General features: G+C 48.0%; 1 protein-coding gene across 12 annotated transcripts in view; it reads left to right on the forward strand.

Annotated features, from left to right (window-relative positions):
* Positions 1-18,098, forward strand: part of TANC1 (tetratricopeptide repeat, ankyrin repeat and coiled-coil containing 1) — a 342,597-nt gene that overhangs the window by 90,497 nt on the left and 234,002 nt on the right. For 2 of the 12 annotated variants that reach the window (XM_062187077.1, XM_062187081.1), the window contains exon 1: positions 1,868-1,957. The exons of 9 other annotated variants lie outside the window; for them this stretch is intronic. The gene's annotated coding sequence lies outside the window, so the exon portion shown is untranslated. Of the gene's footprint in view, positions 1-1,867; positions 1,958-3,156; positions 3,178-18,098 lie in introns of those variants that run through there. One more of the 12 variants, XM_062187087.1, reaches the window with a different exon arrangement.

The following is an 18,098-nucleotide window of genomic DNA, read 5'->3' on the forward strand; positions in this document are numbered from 1 at the left end:
TGAGAATAGAGGAAAAAAAATTTTCACTGCCTTCAAAGCCCATGATAACTAAGCAATTTCATTAAAAATTGGAAATATAGCTGAGAAAAGCTGAAGACAGAAGAACATGATATGAACTATAAACGTCATCCTTTATGCATTTGGCCCATTATAAAGAAGACTGAAGCAGGAGACTGCACCAGGCTAGTTCCTTCAGACCTTTCTCCTCTATCTTAATGTACCAGATTAGACTGCTATGGAGTTTTGTCTTTTTTTTTTTTATCACTAAGGTTGCTATCCGGCTTTTACATGTGTAATAGAAAGCTCCGTAACTGTTGCCCATTTCATCTTAAGTTAATTAAAAGGTATATTACCATGTTTTTTCATCAGTGAGACACTTCAGAGTGGAGAAAGAAGAGCTTTCCTGCTTTGATAAGTTGGGATTTTATTTGAAATATTCATATCCTTGTCTCAGGCCGACTTCCAGGCTGTGGCTGTTGACCACTCAAATATCAACACGGTAATCATCAGGCCTTTGAAACGATGGGTGAAAAGACCCAGCCCGTCCCAGTCATCTTTTATTTATGGGCTTGTGTGGCGTTTTGCTTCCGTCCCCTTTCATAAGAACTGTAAATACGAACACTCTTCCTGCCAGTATCTTTAAATGGGGGAAGCACTGCGTGAAGTTGAAGTTTTTATGGGGGAAACTTGTTTAAAACACAGTTGTCTGTAAAGGCAGGTTTGCTACAGCAAGGTTAGGGGTTTCCTGTAAACCCATTTATAGCAACTTCTGTATTCTGGGCTCCAGACACACCCGTGGGGTGCCCCGTGCACAACTCCCGCCGGCCACACGAGACCCGCAGCGCTTCCAGGGGATCCGGCTGCGAGCACGCCTTGCCTGAGGGGCTCTGGGGACGCAGTGGGCTGGACTGGCTGCCTGTGCTTCCCGGGAGGATCTGGAGGGCCCGGGACTCCCGAAAGAATCCCTGGACCCTTCTCTGGCCTTTGCCTGGCTGGGGAATAACAAAACATTTTGGCAACTCGGGAGTTTAATTTATGGCCGCCAACCGACATAATAATAGCATCTTTGTGCTTCTCCCTTCTCGCTCCCGACAGAAGCACGAAACGGGCCCTCGGCGGATGCACAGACATTGCCGGTGGTCGCGGGGGCTGTAGACCCCGGCCCAGGGCAAGCTAAGCGCAATCGACCTCGCCTTTAGAGAAGCCTCAGCCCGGCCAGATGCCTTCTTACACCTTCCAGCTCTGGTTCATCTGGCCCCACAAAGTGAGTGAGTGAGTGTGTGTGTATGTGTGTAGTGAAGTGAGGCAGAGAAAATGCAAGAAAGCCACACAAGCCACCCTAAAGCATCCACGGAAACTTCAGCTGGTTAATTGCTCCCATATGTCCTCCGCGGCTGTTTTTAAAAAGCAGTGAGGAGAGAAGCCAGGTCACTTTATTGATTTTAAAGAAGCTGCAAAAAAAAAAAAAAAAAAAAAATACTATTACCCCTCTGGCGCGGTCCCGGAGGGAGTCCAGGCGCAGGCCCTGCGGACCGGCCCCCTTTGAGGGAAGCCGGGGCGCCGCCCGCAGGGACCCAGCCGCTAGACGAGGGGCGGGGAGGCGCCGCGCCCGCGCCCCGCGGAAAGTTCGCGCGCCGCGCCCAGCGGGTCCCTCGGAGCCGCCGCAGCCCGGGGCGGGGAGGGGCGCGGGAGGCGCGGCCGGCCGGGCGCGCGAGAGGAAGGTGCCTTCGGGAACACGCGCAAGGGCGGGGATTCGCGCTGCCAATGAGGCCCCGGTGTGGGCCGAGCGAGGCGGGGGGACGGGCCGGAGCGCAGCCTTCGCTGTGGCAGCTGCGGGAGCGGCGGCCGCCTCGGGAGCGCGAGGAGAGGCAGCCGCGGAGCGCCGAGCCGGCCGCGCCCCGAGGCCCGGCCCTGGGGGTGGGGAGACGCGCCGAGCAGCTGGAAACTTTCCCGGCAGGTAACTCGGCCGCCCGGGCGCTGCTGCGGGCCTCGGCGCGGGCGGGCAGGGCCAGCGGCTGGGGCGCCGGCACAGGAGAGGGTCCGGGGGAGCCGGAGAGGGTGATGGGGAGGTGGGGAGGCGTGTGGGAAAGTTTCTGGAGCGCCCCCTCCTCCGCCGGGCACACCCGGGAGCCTTCCGGGGATAGGCACAGGCATGTTGGGCGCCCCGGGCCTTGGTCTCGGAGCCTTTGGGGGGAGTCCGCGCCTTCGCTGCGCCGTTTCCTTCGCGCCGGACCGAGGCGGCCTCGGGCGGTGCAGGGGTAGGCAGCACCGGGAAACACACGGGGCACCCTGGAGTCTCGGGATCACCCCCCCCCCCCAACCCCGGCGCTGCCGCTCGCACCCTTTTCCGCCTCCTCTGTAGCTCTGGGGCTTGGCCAGGGCCTGGGCTGCGCCTGGTACCTGGGCCGGGGGAGGCGCGGGCGAAGCGCGCCTGGCACCACGGGGTCCAGGGCGCCCTCCGGGGCGTTAGGGTGCTCGGGTCGCGAAGTTGCTGAGTGAACTTAAACCGAGGGTTGAAAATGCTGCTTCGCTTCCCAAAACACTTGGCGATTTGCATATCCACGCTTTTTCCTTATATTGTGTGTGTGTGTGGGGGGGGAGTGCGGAGGGTTAAACATGGAGAATTTTTTTGGGGAGGGGGAAGCTGAGAAAGACGAGAGTTGTCAATACTGTGAGTTTCCTTGTTCCTGGATGTAGAGTGGTCACTTTTGGGGGTTACTTCGCGTAGGGCTCCCTTTCTTCCTGGAGGACTTTGGGGGTGCAGGCGCGCAGCGCTGGGGTGTGGGGGGCTCCCGGCTTTGGCGCGGCGGCTTTCCGGAACGGCTGGCTGGGAAGGAAGCCCTAGCCATTGTTTGCAGACAGAAAGGTCCCTGGAGTGGCGTACTCAAAACTTGGGAGACTTATTGTGTAAGGCTCCCGGAGGAAATGCGGCGGTGGCCAGGTAGAAGTGCGGTGCGGCGGCCAAGGGGCGGAGAACGCCGGGCTCCGTGACACTCTGAGATCCCCAACCCCCTCCAGCCCATTCCGGGCAGTCCCCGGTCCCCCGCGCTGCAAGTGGTGGCCCTGGCGTCTCTTGCGCTGCTGCTCCCGGCCAGCGTCGACTCCGGGAGACGCGAGGAGGGCACCTTCATCTTGAACTTGACCCCCGGAGCTGCGTGGTTCCGCGGCGGTCGCAAGGTAAAAAGGAGACGAAGGACCGCACACTCGGGCGCAGGATGGCAGTTCCTGGTTTGGAATACCCGAGGAAAGGGCTCTGCCTCTGGAAACGCGGGGCCCCTCGGACCGCAGAAGTTGGCGTGTGTGTGAGTGTGGAGGGGGGCGGCGGAGGGCGCAGGAGGAACCTGGTTAGTTGGCACAGAGGGTTGGAGACGCAGGGAGCCTGCATCGCTGCCTTCACCAGATCCGCTACTCCGTCTCGCTTTTCCCTTCCTGGGTCATCTTGATTCCTGCCAGGCTGGCACTCCTGGTAGGGGGGCGGGGAGGGAGCAGGAAGCAGTTGCGAAGCTTCTCTGGCCAGCCTGGAGGTATTTCGGAGCGGCTCCTTGGAAGATGCCTGGATTTTAACAGCTGCTTCTTGATTGCTGGGAATGAAAGAATTTATGAGCGGCTGGGAGTTGTTCATGATAGCCCTGGTCTGAATATTTAACTCGTCTCAGCTACTTAAACATCTCACAAGGGGTCTTTCCCTAGAGTGAGCCAGTTTCTCCCAAGTTTGTGTCAGTGGAGAAGCATCGTCGTCGTTTTTATATCCTGGCGGTTTAAAAATGACAGGCATGCGGAAGGAAAGGAAGTGTGGTATCTGACATCCTTCAGCGCTTCCTCCCAGGGAGGTTGCCGCTACCTGCCAAGTGAGCTGCGTCCAGGCTTCCCAGCTGTTGCGATTTGACAGTGAGGGATGGGAAATCATGTCATCGATTTCAGTGGAAGCAGTAAAGTCCAGAAATAAACCGAAGGTCACTTTGCATGACCCTTCCTTGCAGTGGTGGTGCCACAGGCTTGACTTTGCTGGAACTTGAAAGCAATGGTTTCCTGCTTACTTGGTTTAACCACCAGAATGTCCAAATTATCATAATTTATGGCCGTGGTGGAGCTAAAACCTAACTGATTCACAGTCAGCCTTTTTCTGCTTTCCATAATAGCCTGTAGAAAAAAGAACGTTTTGTCTTTTTAACAGCACACAATTTATTTGGTGCCATAGTGGGTTTTTGACACTAGATGATTGAGGCTACAATCTGAGAGACAATGGAATTGTCATGATTAAGTTGTCCATTTTTAGTCACTGTTCTGTCATGAGTTGCTGATTAATTCTTTATCTCCCCAGGGAATGTTGAAACCAGTATCCCTTGGCTAGTAGCGCTGCCATCCATATCCTGATGTTGCCTGCTAGCATAGCTGGAGGTTAGCTTTATGTCCGTGTTTCCATGAGATGTTTCTAACCCAGCTGCAAAGGTTTGGTTTCCGCTGAGCTGAGAGTAGGTTTCTTGTGGCTTAGAGGAATGGCTTTATTTTTATCTTTCTGATGAAAAGTTTAGTGTAACTTGTAAGATACAGCAGTCCATTTACAGAAGCAAAATAAAGCAGAATGCTTACAGACGTTGGGGAAGGAGAGATTTGTTTTAATGACTAGAATAGTTTGTTTAGAACTCTTTGTTTTAGATTTACTTATTTATTTGAAATAGTTACAGGGAGAGAGACACACAAAGAGACAGAGACAGACACAGATCTTGCATCCGCTGGTTCACTCCCCAAGTGGCTGCAAAGGCTGGTGCTGAGCCAGGCCAAAGCTGGTAGCCAGAAGTTTCATCTGGGTCTCCCATGTGGGTGGCAGGGGCTCAAACACTTGGGCTATCTTCTGCTTTTCCAGGTCATTAGTAGGGAGCTGGGTCAGAAGTGGATCAGCTGGTACAGGAACCAGTACCCAAATGGAATGCTGGCGTCACAGGCAGTAGCTTTACCTGCTATAGCATAGTGTGGGCCCCATGTTTTGAACTGTTTAAAAAATATTTTTAAAAGATTTATTTATTTAGTTGAGAGGTAGAGTTACAGAGAGAGTGAGAGATAGAAATGTCTTCTGTCTTCTGGTTCACTCCTCAGATGGCAGCAGTGGCTGGAGCTGGGTCAGTCAGGAGCCAGGAGCTTCTTCCAGGTCTCCCAGGCAGGGGCCCAAGGACTCAGGCCATCTTCCACTGCTTTCCCAGGCCATGGCAGAGAGCTGGATTGAAAGAGGAACAGCCAGGATATGAATCGGCATCCATATGGGATGCTGGCACCACAGCAGAGGCTTAGCTCACTATGCCACAGCACAGGTTCCATTTTTTTTTTTTTTTAATTATTTGGAAGGCAGAAAGAGTGCAAGCCTATATCTACTGATTCACCCCCTAAATGCTCTTAACAGCCAGGGACTGGGCCACAGTGAAGCTAGGATCCCTGCACTCAATCCAGGTCTTCTACAAGAGTGGCACCCAGGTACTTCAGCCCACACTTGCTGCTTCCCAGGATGTACAGTCGCGGGAAGCTGGATGGGATGTGGAGCTGGGCCTCCAACCTCAGCACCAGACACCCACCTATGTGAAGAATAGTTTTAATTGCCTATTTCAGTGGTAGAAAAACTAGAATCTGCTTTCCTCATTTGCAAAAGTGTTTATTGTGGGGCCGGCGCTGTGCTGCAGCGGGCTAACTCCCTGGCCTGAAGCATCGGCATCCCATATGGGTGCCAGTTTGAGACTCAGCAGCTTCACTTCCAATCCAGCTCTCTGCTACGGCCCGGGAAAGCAGTAGAAGATGGCCCAAGTCCTTGGGCCCCTGCACCCACATGGGAGACCCGGAAGAAGCTCCTGACTCCTGGCTAAGGATTGGTGCAGCTCGGGCCATTGTGGCCAACGGGGGAGTGATCCATTGGATGGAAGAACTTTCTCTCTCTCTCTGCCTCCCCTCTCTCTGTGTAACTCTGACTTTCAAATAAATAAATAAATCTTTTAAAAAAAAAAAGTGTTTATTGTACAAGACTCTTAAGACTTTTAGGGCTTGGTTTTTTCATCTTTGTCATCCCTAAAATGGGGCTCCCTTGCAATCTTAAAGTTCTGTTACTCTCCAGGAGTTAGAGAAATGTAGGAATTCCAGAGCCTGTACTATAATATGAGAACAGTGCTGTGGAGATTTCTTAGAAGAACTTATCAACTTAACTATCTCATCCCTGAATCCTCGTCGGTGAAAAAAGTGAGGCCCAGGAAGTTAGGTCACTCTGCCTGGTTCCACTTTGAGGATAAATAGTGGAGGTGAACTTGAACACAGGTCTTGATTCTCCTTGTTCCCTTCCCCACACCTCTGTTTATACGTGGAGTCACCTGTGAATTGGTTAAAACCTGATCAACAGGCTGGTGTGAGTTTGTGGCAGTTTCCCACAGTATTTCATTTATGGGTTATTTTGGTTTCAGAACCCTAGGGTTAACATCTATGCTTTGATGTCAGGGATTAAAAACAGTTCACTAATAATGGTAATAAAACTTTTCTCCCCAAGAGAGTTTCAGAAAGTCACATACCTCAAGCTAATCATTTGTTTATTTTCAACTTCTCTTTTATTAAATAGGCTTCCATACTAGTAACACAGGCAGCATTCTTAAGGAAATCACCTCTCAAATCTGTTCCTCTTTTTAAAAATGAGAAATGAGCGTCTCACTTGCCTTTCATCTTGCTATCTCTCAGCCTGATTACAAAGCCTGGGTGAGTATCCCTGTTTTGGTGTCATCGCTCTGGGCTCTTTGCACTGACGACTGGATAAGTCTGATCTTGCTGCCCTTCCTGTGCTAGATAAGTCTTTCTCTATGGTATTGGTTTAACTGTAAAAAAGTAGTGAGTTGCAGGTGACCCATTTTCACCATGTCGCTAAATGTTTGTACTGTGTCCTGCTTGCTCATTAAGAAGCACCAAGTGCAGCTTGATGCCCGACTTGGAAACTGGTATCCAGTGAACAGCCTCTGCCATGAAGCTGTGCGCTAAACTGCAGGCTCTTTTGTGTCTTTTGTAGCTTGTCCATCTTGAGCTTTTTGTTGCTGATTTATGTATTTACTTGAAAGGCAGAGGGATAGAGAGGGAGAGATAGAGAAATCTTCAATCTGCTGGCTCGTTCCCCAAATGGCTGCAACAGCGAAGGTTGGGCCAGGCAGCCACCAGGAGCCAGGAACTCCATGGCATCTGTCACATGAGTGGCAGGTTCCCAAGTACATCACCTGCTGCCTCTCGGGCTGTACATCAGCAGGAACCTGGATCAGAAATGGAGCAGCCAAGACTCAAACTGGCACTCTGAAATGGGGTGCCAGCATTGCTAGTGGTGGTTTAACCCTCGGCGCCATGACACCAGCCCCCATCTTGAGCTTTTAACTTTATTCTCAGAGGAATCTCTTAAAAATATTGAGCAGTGGAGTTTAAACCTTTTAAAGAGGAAACCAGTCAGTACCGGGGATTGATTGTAAAGGAGGTACAGAAATCGGAAATCGCTGCCATTGCTGTGGTGAGAGTAGGAGAAGCATTAAGAAGCGGTGTTTGCTCCTGAAGCAGGGAGACCTTATCAGTGTACCAGCAAAGCCGAATGGCTGCGGGGTTATCACCAGGAGAAGAGATTTTGAATTCTAGCAGAGGGCCTGTATTATGGAAGGCTTTCAGGAAACATCTCATGGAGAGTGAAAAGAGTTCTGGTTCCATTTGGCTATGATGGGGGTTGCACTTCTCAGGCAGGTGTTGTCTTTAGGGGCTCTTGCAGGTGTGTCTGATTAAGGAGAATGTTCTGGACAGAGGAGACCCACAGGCAGGAGTGTCACAGTCAAAAAACTGTTGCAGAGGGATGACAGTCCCTGGCTTTTAGCACAGATTTTGCCACTAACATGGGGGACTTTATTAGTAAAACAAAACAAAACAAAACAAAACAAAAACCAAAACTTTTCAGCCACGGTTGTGGATGGAAGTGAACCTAGAATGTTCAGCTGTCTAGCCTAGAGCCACAGTGACTCAGCCCTTCCCTGCCCTGCCCCAGCACACCTAGGGTTCCACACCTGTCATGAACAGTGGCTTCTTACCTCTGAGGGTGGGAGGCTGGGGAAGGCTCTAAGGCACACTTGGCTCTGACCTTTACGTGCATATGCAAGTATGTACACACAAGCACAGGCCCCTATATTCCACGTGCTTTGAAGAATTGAGAAAGATCATACACCTGAGGGTACATGTGTCATGTCATTAAATTCATGTGGTAGGATGTGTGTGTGTGTGTGTGTGTGTGTGTGTGAGAGAGAGAGAGAGGGAGAGAGAGGGAGAGAGAGGGGGAGGGACCAGGATACATTCTTCATTGGCACTGTTTTAATGGCTACTTAGTCAATCCATTACATATGTTACCATAATTTGTTGAACCAATCTTTTTTGACTTTTAGGTGTGTTTGGAAAGAAATGTCTCTTGAGACTGTGAGAGCTGTTTGGCTGAGATGTGATTTACTGATCACTAAATCACCAGGGCCCAGCCCAGTGTCCAGCACAGTGTACCTGGCTGTTGGCAGCTCCAGAATTTCACATTCATTAAGAGACTGCCTTTTTTTCTCTTAGTTCCAATTTGGGAAAATCCTGGAGAGAACTCTAATTGGCCTGGTGCCAGCCAAAGGAGAGTTACAGTTTGCAGTCTCTAATAGATCCACAGGATGGGACTGTGGGGAGCAATAGGATCCCGCAAAGAAGGGGGTTATTGTTAGTGCATGAGGGTGGGAGCTGGATAAGCAGCAAAGCAGGCCACATGCAGCCTGTATTTCCAAAAGTGACATTACTGGTCATGACATCATACCCCCATGCCAGTGGATCCGAGTGATGTCCACACTGTAGTCTTGAGAGTGGGCTTGTCGACCCTCTGTGGAACTCTGAATTGCTGCACACACTGGGGAGGACATTGAATGACTGCTGAAAACTTAGGGTCATTATTCCCATGTAACCCATTACACTCCCCTCTCTGCCGTGCTTTGCTCTCAATTACTTGGGATTGGAAACATCAATTATTCATATTTATTGAGTGCCTGCCGACTCTGAGTTGGCTGTTTGAATTTAAGAAGCCTATGAAGATGAAACAGTGTGGTATTTTCTTTCCCCACTGTCCTACATACATACATGGATGGCTCTGGAAGGGGTGGTTGGTTGCCCAAACAACAGCATTGCAGGTGAGGGCCCCTCTTGCTTCTTGGGAGTTAAGCCAACTCTTTCTTTGCTTGGGATTCAGAAATAGGAGCTAGGCTCTGCTGTATGGTTCTTCTGCAGGGGCTTGGCTCACTCATGCCCTGGCAGTTACATGATTTTTGGGGTAGGGGAGGGGTTTGCTGTAATAATTCCCATTATTACTTTTTATCCACTGGCTTGGTATTTAAGGGCTCACTGGGTGTGTCCCCTGCCTTAGGGAGAATCCCAATGAAGCCGAGTCAGTGTTAGTAATATACCTGCTGCCAGTGACTGGTTGCTGAATAGGTTTGTGACACCTATTGGGTCCTGCTGTATGTGGGACACAAGGTTATCAGCACAAGAGGAAAAGTGCATATGGTATTAAGATTGAAGATGCCCAAGACCACAATGGCTTTTTTTTTTTTTTTTAGCTACTGGGTTAACCAAACTGTGACTCAGAACTTCTGTGGGGAAAAAAAAAAATTTCATTATTTAGACAGTGATCTCCAAAGTGGAGTGGATTAGATTATCCAGTTTGGGAGGGAAGAAAACATTAGAGCTTTATCTCAAAAACTAAAAACCCTTGTGAATATTTAATATATGAGTTGACAGTGGTGGGCAGGTCGGCTAGCTTTATGTCACTTAGCTTATGTGGGGTTAACTAAGGAAAGAGTGGGCATCTGGAATGGTCAGTGAGACGCTCATTCTCATTCCTGCCTTGGCTAGCGCTACCTGTTCAGATGTATTTATGGATTATATTATCGCATTTTAACTGATCCACGCAAAGTAGGCAGGTGGCTTAAAAATTCTTTGCAAGGAAGTGTAGAGTAATACTAATGAGGTATGTATACAGCAACAAGAAGGTGTCTTCCTATGAGGCTAGAAAGTGACTTTTAAATCAAATCTGACAAAGGTGGCACAAAGATGTATACATTATTATTTTAAATTTTATTCATTTATTTGACAGATAGAGTCACAAACAATTAGAGAGACAGACAGAGAGAAAGGTCTTGCTTCTGTTGGTTCACTCCCCAGATGGCCGCAATGGCTGGAGCTGCGCCGATCCGAAGCCAGGAGCCTGGAGCTTCATCCAGGTCTCCCATGTGGTGCAGGGGCCCAAGCACTTGGGCCGTCTTCCACTGCTATATCAGGCCATAGCAGAGAGCTGGACTGGAAGAGGAGCAACCGGGACTAGAACTGGTACCCATATGGTATGCTGGTGCCACAGGTGGAGGATTAACCCAGTGCGCCACAGTGCCGGCCACTATTATTATTGTTTTTAAGATTTATTTTATTTATTTGAAAGATAGAGTTACAAAGAGAGAGGTAGAGATAAAGAGAGAGGTCTTCCATCTGATGGTTCACTCCCCAGTTGGCCACAAAGGTCGGAGCTGCACCCATACGGAGCCAGGAGCCTCTTCCAGGTCTCCCATAAGGGTGCAGGGGCCCAAGGACCTGGGCCATCTTCCACCACTTTCCCAGGCCACAGCAGAGAGCTGGATCGGAAGAGGAGAGCCAGGACTAGAACTGGCACCCATATGGGATGCCGGCTCTTCAGGCCAAGGCTTTAACTCGCTGCACCAAAGCACCCGCCCCCTATATTGTTTATTTAAAATTATTTATTTGAATGGCAGAGCCACACACACACACACACACACAGAAATGTCTAGATATCTTCCATCCTCTGGTTCACTCCTCAAATGCCTACAGATACCTACAATGGCCAGGACTAGGCCAGGCTAAAGCCAGAAGCTGGGAACTCCATCCAGGTCTCTCATATGGATGGCAGGAGCCATAGTATTTGGACCATCTTCTGCCTCACAAGTGCAGTAGGAGGAAGCTGGATTGGAAGCACAGGACTCGAACCAGCCACTTCTCCATGGGATCTGGGCATCGTGAGTGGCAGCTTATCCCACTATGCTACAATACCTGCCCCTAGACTTGTATTATTAGTGAATCAACGTGAGCTTAAAGATACTGTTTGAATCTGGTCCTTTAGGTTTTTAAAAAAATTCAAGAGAATTCAATCCATTGGTTTACTCCCAGCCCTGAGCCAAGAGCGAAAACTGAATCCAGGTCTCCCACGTGCCAGTCACCTGAGTCATCACTGTTCACTGCTGTCTGCCAGGGTCTGCCTTAGCAGGAAGCTGGAGTCAGGAGCTGGAGCACAGTGTGGAGACCAGACACTCTAGGGTTTTAATTATACATAAATATATACAATGAGTAGTATATGATTGGGGTATATGTTTAAGGTTTTTTTTTTTTGATAGTGCTCCATGATCAAAAAAGTTTGAGACCACAGTTTAAGTGACTTATTGTCAGGCATTTTGAAAATGCACTTTAAAGTACTTATGTATTTTATTTACTTGAAAGGCAGAGAGACAGAGAAATCTCCCATCTACTGGTTCACTCTCAAATGCCCACAACAGCTGGAGCTGGAGCAGGCTGAAGCCAGGAGCCAGGAACTCACTTCAGGTCTCCCATATGGGTGGCAGGGGATCAGCTAGTTAGCTGCCATCTGCTGCCTCCCAGGGTGCGCATCAACAGGAGGCTGGAATAAGGAGTGGAGCCAGGACTCAGACCCAGGTATCCATTCCAGCATGGTATGTGGGCATCTCACACAGCACCTTTGCCGTGAGAAATCAGACATTATTTGTTATTTATAGTAAGAAGCACAATAGCTGATAGAGGAAAAAGTAAGAGCAGTATCTTTTTCCCCTTTTGTTTTTATTTATTTATTTATTTATTTTATATATATATATATATATTTTTTTTTTTTTTTTTGGTAGGCAGAGTGGACAGTGAGAGAGACAGAGACAGAGAGAAAGGTCTTCCTTTGCCGTTGGTTCACCCTCCAATGGCCGCCGCGGCTGGTGCACTGCACTGATCCGAAGGCAGGAGCCAGGTGCTTCTCCTGGTCTCCCATGGGGTGCAGGGCCCAAGGACTTGGGCCATCCTCTACTGCACTCCCAGGCCATAGCAGAGAGCTGGCCTGGAAGAGGGGCAACCGGGACAGAATCCGGCGCCCCGACCGGGACTAGAACTGGTGTGCTGGCGCCGCAGGCAGAGGATTAGCCTATTGAGCCGTGGCGCCGGCGGCCTTTATTTTTTATTTTTAAAGATTTATATTTATTGGCTGGTGCCACGGCTCACAAGGCTAATCCTCCGCCTGCGGCGCCGGCACTCTGGGTTCTAGTCCCAGTCAGGGCGCCGGATTCTGTCTCAGTTGCTCCTCTTCCAGTCCAGCTCTCTGCTGTGGCCTGGGAGTGCAGTGGAGGATGGCCCAGGTCCTTGGGCCCTGCACCCGCATGGGAGACCAGGAGGAAGCACCTGGCTCCTGGCTTCAGATCGGCGCAGCACGCCAGTGGCAACACACCAGCCATAGCGGCCATTTGGGGGGTGAATCAATGGAAAAAGGAAGACCTTTCTCTCTGTCTCTCTCTCACTGTCTAACTCTGCCTATCAAAAAAAAATTTTTATATTTATTTGAAAGAATTACACAGAGAGGAGAGGCCGAAAGAGAGGTCTTCCATCCGCTGGGTCACTCCTCAGATGGCCACGGTAGCTGGAGCTGTGCCGATCCAAAGCCAGGAGCCTCTTTGGGGTCTTCCACGTGGGTACAGGGCCAAGTACTTGGGCCATCTTCATGGCTTCCCAAGGCCATAGCAGAGAGCTAGATTGGAGTGAGTCCCGGCTCAAACTGGCAACCATATGGGATGCCGGCACTGCAGGCGGCAGCCCCACCTACTCCACCACAGTGCCGCCCTCCTTTTTTTTTTATTTTTAAAAATTTTTCATTAAAAAAAATTTTTTTATTAGAGCAAGAAAGTGCTCCTGTCTGCTGGTTCACTCCCCAAATGCCCACAGTGACTAGGGAACTGGAAAGTTAATTCAAGTCTTCTACAACGGTGGCAAGGACCCAGTGACTTCAGCCTTCAGTGCTGTCTGCCAGGGTCTACATTAGCCAGAAACGGAAGTGAGGAACTGGTGGCAGAAATTAAGCCCAGGCACTCTGATGTGGGATGAGAGCATCTTAGCCTGTGCCTTAACTGCTGGACTAAAGGCCTCCCCCTCTTTCATTCTGAGCAAGTTATTTTCTCTGATCTGGTCTCTATAACAGTCAATGTTGCCCTGATGAAGCTCTTCTATTATCATCTCCCCCACACTACTGCTGCAGTTTTGACAATGTTTCAAGGCCTAACTCAAATAAATCTCGTGATCATTTTTCTGACTTCCCCCTAGCACATTGTGCATTCATTATCATCTTTTCTGCTTTCTGTATTTCATGCAGTCATTGCAGTTGTTCACCTCTTCACTTTGCTGATATGCTACTCTTTTTAGATTCGACATATAATTGAGATTGTACAGTATTTGTCTTTTCTGTTTCTGGATTATTCCACTTTACATGTTCTCCGGGTTCGTCTGTGTTGTCAGAAATGGCAGGATTGTCTCCGTTTTTAAATGAATCGGTAATACCCTATTGTATACATTTACCACGATTTTTTAATCTATTCATCTGTCGGTGGACACTTAGTGACTGTGAATAATGCTTCAGTGAACATGAAAGTGCAGACAGCTCTTCAAGATACTGATTTCATTGTCTTTGGCTACATACCCAGAAGTGATTGCTGTATTGTATGGTGGTTCTGTTTTTAATTTTTGAGGAGCCCTCATCATATTTTTCCATAATGGCTGTATTAGTTTACTTTCTCGCCAGCAGTATGCCAAGGTTCCCTTTTCTTCATACTGTCAGTAACACTTGCTATCTTGTCTTGTTGAGGAGAGCCGTTCTAACAGGTGTGAGGCGATAGCTTATTGTGGTTTTGATCTGCCAGGCTGTCTAGTCTGTCCTCACATATGCCTACACTTACATATTGCCTTCCTTTCACGTGGGAACACTGACATATGGTGAAAATGGAAAGCTCCATGGGATGATGGTGCAAAAACAGGGAGCGGACAGTCCTAGGCAGATGCTGTGAGTTCACAGTAGAGTCCCTTCTCTTTGTGAGTAACAGGAAAGGCCTCGTGGATGGGATGTGTGAAGAGCTCGATGCCTGTGTGCAGGTATCACCAAGCACAATCATGGGAGATATTCCCTGGCCTGGAGTTCAGCCTGAGCATACCCATTGGGAGTGATGGGCTTTGTGCTGCTCTTCGCTGCTTGGAAGGGACAGTTGAGGGTTGACAAGTTGTCGGCTTTCACGTTGAACTGTATTGTGCTACTGTGATGGAAGACAGACATCTCTGTTGGGTTTTGAGAGTTGAATGACAGAATGTTTATAAAAGTGTTTTGAACATTGTAAGCTACCTCCCAGAGGCAGGGAGATATCAGCTTTGATTACTCCTTGTGGAGGTGATTTCTAAGCTCATTACTTCATTTTTTCTTTTTTTTTTTTTTTAAAGATTTATTTACTTATTTAGAAAGTTAAGAGTTATGGAGAGAAACATCTTCCTTCTGCTGGTTCACTCCTCAGATGGCCGGTGCTAGGCCAGGGTTTTATAAGAATAGGTTCATTTCTCGTACAGAAAAATGGAAATCTGGGGCTTTGTGGTGAATTTCCGAATGTCTTCAAGTACCACGCAAAGGGACTTTAGGGAAAGTTTTGATTTCTGGAGTTTGTAAATGACTTTTTGTTACCGTGAAGCTAATAATATATTTTGAAGAGTGTCTAGAGGAGGTTTGGAATACCTTGGAAATAGCTCAAGATAGTTTTGAACATGAAAACTAAGTGTGATTTGACAATTTGGATGAATTTGAAATCGTTTGCATTGTAGATTTCCAAGTAATGGGATTTTTAAAAAATTTACAATTTTTTTTGAAAGGTAGACACACACACAATCCAGGAAAGATCTCCCATTCACTGATTGACTCCCCAGATGTCTGCAATGGTCAGAGCTGAAGCTATGAACCAGGAACTCCATCCAGGTCTCTCATGGGGGTGACAGGGACCCAACTACTTGAACTATCACCCACTGCCTCCCAGGTTGCGTATTGTTAGGAAGCTGTAATCCAAGATGGAGCTGGAACTTGAACTGAGGCACTGTGATTTGGAATTCAGATTTCTTTTTGTTTGTTTGTTTTTGACAGGCAGAGTTAGTGAGAGAGACAGAAAGGTCTTCCTTTTTTTCCATTGGTTCACCCCCCAAATGGCCACTACGGCCAGTGCATTGCGGCCAGCACGCTGCGCTGATCTGAAGTCAGGAGCCAGGTGCTTCTCCTGGTCTCCCATGGGGTGCAGGGCCCAAGCACTCTTGGGCCATCCTCCACTGCACTCCCAGGCCACAGCAGAGAGCTGGCCTGGAAGAGGGGCAACCGGGACAGAATCCAGTGCCCCAACCGGGACTAGAACCTGGGGTGCCGGCGCTACAGGCGGAGGATTAGCCAAGGGAGCCGCGGTGTCAGCCTCAGATGTCTTAACCACTATTGCAAGTGCTCACCTTAGGAGATGGATTTAAATAAGTAAGATTTAACTGTACTTGGGGGAAAATTTTCAATGGAAATTCATATTATAGAAAGAGTGTGACTTATAATACATTAAAACATATTAACTTAAACATAATTACAGATACAAAAGACACAAATAGTGAATGGCTACTAGATTGCAAATAGATGGGATTTTGAAATTCTTGTTATTTGGGGTTCTAGGATTGTGTGTGTGACTTAAAAGGGAACCTTACATCAGATTGATTTAGGTAAAGCTGCGGTTTGGTTCTCAAGAAACAAATAGGTGTTATGTATGGAATAAAAGAGTCCTATAGTTAAATGAGTGGGAAAATCTGGTAAACTAGGTAATTGTGTTTGTTTTTACAGTTATTTATATATTTGAGAAAGAGCAAGCATGATGGAGCTCCCACCTGCTGGTTCACTCCCTGCCTACCCGCAGATCCAATTACTTGAGCCATCACTGTTGCCTTTCAGGATCTGCATTAGCAGGAAGCTGCAGAGTCAGGAGCTGGAGCCAGGAATTTCACCGAGGTACTCTGATGTGGCATGCTGGCCTCTTATCTGCTAGTCCACATACCTGCACCTGTTTTTGTTTTTAACTGCAGGATTTTTGAGCACCCTTAGATACAATGTTTGTTTTGAATCTCCTTGAAGGAAAATAGAAGGTTCGGTATTTCCTGAATGCATTGTACTGTAGAAACTTTTTTTTTTTTTTTTTTTTTTGCAAAGCATCCTTTGTACAGAGAAGGATATTTGTTAAGTTACTTAATTTGCTGAAGTATTTCAAGCAAATCCTAGACATCTTGTAAATTTACCTGACAAACTTTAGTATGCATTTTAAGGACTTTATTTTTTTTAAAGATTTATTTATTTTGTTTGCAAGTCAGAGTTGCACAGAGAGAGGAGAGGCAGAGAGAGAGAGAGAGGGAGGGAGGGAGGGAGAGAGGTCTTCCATCTGATGGTTCACTCCCCAATTGGCCGCAACTGCTGGAGCTGCGCCAGGAGATTCCTCTGGGTCTCCCACGCGGGTGCAGGGGCCCAAGAACTTGGGCTATCTTCTACTCTTTCCCAGGCCACAGCAGAGATCTGGATCGGAAGTGGAGCAGCCAGATCTTGAATCCCATATGGATTCCATATGGGATGCGGGTGCTTCAGGCCAGGGTATTAACCCACTGTGCCATAGTGCCAGCCCCAAGGACTTTTTTTTTTTAAAAGATTATTTTATTTGAAAGGCAGAGTTAGAGAGGCAGACACACACAAAAAGATTTTCTATTCGCTGGTTCACTCTCTAAAGGGCCGCAACAGCTGAAACTGGGCTGATCCGAAGCTAGGAACCAGGAGCTTCTTTTAGGTCTCCCTCGTGGGTGCAGTGGCCCAAATACTTGGGCCATCTTCTGCTGTTTTCCCTGGCACATTAGCAGGGAGCTGAATTGGAAGTGGAGCATCCAGGACTTGAACTGGCACCCATATGGGATGCTGTCGAGGCTGGTGGCAGCTTTAACCCACTGGTGCCACAGCACCAGCTCCTCTGAGGGCTTCATTATAATATCTAGTATATAATTACATGATTACTATATTGTTTGGGGATATATAATATACTATATATGAGTACTATTCCATTATCACTTTTAATAAAATTGTTAATACTTTCTTAGTATCATATAATTGCTCCCTTAATGTCACTTGCCACCATTTTTGTTTTAGAACCAAGATTCAATCAAGGTTGACATATTTTGTGTATTTTGTCCCTGTAGTTGTTTTAAATGTAGAAAAATACTATTTCATCACCTCCCTCCCTCGCTGTCTTAGCTTTTAGAAAAGAACCTGTAAGATGTCCCATATTCTTTTTTTTTTTTTAAATTTTTTAAAATTTTTGACAGGCAGAGTGGACAGTGAGAGAGAGAGAGAGAGAGAGAGAGAGAGAGAGAGAGAAAGGTCTTCTTTTTGCCGTTGGTTTACCCTCCAATGGCCGCTGCAGCTGGCGCGCTGTGGCCAGCGCACCATGCTGATCCGATGGCAGGAGCCAAGTGCTTCTTCTGGTCTCCCATGGGGTGCAGAGCCCAAGCACTTGGGCCATCCTCCACTGCACTCCCTGGCCACAGCAGAGAGCTGGCCTGGAAGAGGGGCAAGCGGGACAGAATCCGGCGCCCCGACCGGGACTAGAACCGCAAGGCGCCGCAAGGTGGAGGATTAGCCTATTCAGCCGCGGCGCCGGCTAGATGTCCCATATTCTAACTTTGTTTTCTTGTAGTGTTAACTTGTCACTCTGTCCCCTGTATTTCCTATAAGCCAAAGGTTAGCTCTAATGGCTTGGTTAGATTCAAGTTAAATGCTGTTGGCAAAAATAGGCCCTAGATTATGCTTTTTTGGGAATAGGCATTCCATTTTAGCAACTCATTAAGTTTTTAAAATTTTTAATTTTTAAGTTACTTTTAATTTTTTTAATATAGAGAAATAATGGCATAGAGTCTTA

The sequence above is a fragment of the Lepus europaeus genome, chromosome 1 (assembly GCF_033115175.1).
Source record: "Lepus europaeus isolate LE1 chromosome 1, mLepTim1.pri, whole genome shotgun sequence".
In the NCBI taxonomy this organism is placed as follows: Eukaryota; Metazoa; Chordata; class Mammalia; order Lagomorpha; family Leporidae; genus Lepus; species Lepus europaeus.